This window comes from Cyprinodon variegatus, unplaced genomic scaffold (assembly GCF_000732505.1).
Source record: "Cyprinodon variegatus isolate N-32 unplaced genomic scaffold, C_variegatus-1.0 Scaffold1119, whole genome shotgun sequence".
Classification (NCBI taxonomy): Eukaryota; Metazoa; Chordata; class Actinopteri; order Cyprinodontiformes; family Cyprinodontidae; genus Cyprinodon; species Cyprinodon variegatus.
Genome location: NW_015151572.1, coordinates 121,032 through 121,868, shown reverse-complemented (window position 1 = coordinate 121,868; position 837 = coordinate 121,032). Strand labels below are relative to the sequence as shown.

The following is an 837-nucleotide window of genomic DNA, read 5'->3' as shown; positions in this document are numbered from 1 at the left end:
CGTTCTGATGGCATTTTAGCCAAAGGATTTTTATCAAAAACAAAATGTGCAGAAATAAGGAATAGTTGTATTAACCATACATGAAAACATAGTTTCATGGGGCCCCCAGAAACTTGGGGCCCTAGGCAGCTGCCTAGTATTGCCTAATGGTAAATCTCCCCTTCTCCAAACCCCTCAGTCAGCTCTGTTAGAGGTGGTCTGTGGAGGACAGTGAAGAAAGAGTTTAAGCGCTGAAGGCAGTGGTGCACACTGGAATTGCAGGGTTTGTTAATAAAGCCTTGAATAGAAGTGTTTTCATGTTTTCCCCCACACTGTAGCCTGATCTCAGCCTCTCTCTCTTTAAGTCTCCCATGCTACGTTCACACCTAACGCTCTTTGGGCAGCAGAAGCAGCCCCTTTACATGCAAAGTCTACGGTTGACAGGCATAAAGACGCATCAAAAGGTCCTGCAGCCAGTGGCAGCTCCAGAAATGTTTCATGGTGGGGGGGCAGATGGGGCCACTAAAAATCTTTGGGTGGCCATTGAAACTAAAAGCCATAAGATCTAGCTTTTAATCTAGTACTGCGATAAACATGATTTAAGTAAACACTGACTCATATCTTGGTTTATTGTGGGATTTTTAATGTTACGTCGCTAGTTGTGCATAATGGGATAAAATGCTTAACTGATGCTACTACAATTTCCAATGGCCAATGCCACCCCTGGCCACTCCCTGGTAGCGCCACTGCCTGCAGCTCTTCTAGAGCAGCAGGAGCAGCCCGTCTTGAGTCATCTGAGCAGCTGAAGCTTCCTGAGCATCTGAGGTCATTTTAAGAGTTCGAGTTCGAATCAGGCCT

At 45.8% G+C, this 837-nt stretch overlaps 1 protein-coding gene across 1 annotated transcript in view; it reads right to left on the bottom strand.

Annotated features, from left to right (window-relative positions):
* The window catches only part of LOC107101595 (NT-3 growth factor receptor-like), a 30,113-nt gene that overhangs the window by 22,652 nt on the left and 6,624 nt on the right, over nt 1-837 (bottom strand). The window lies entirely within an intron of this gene.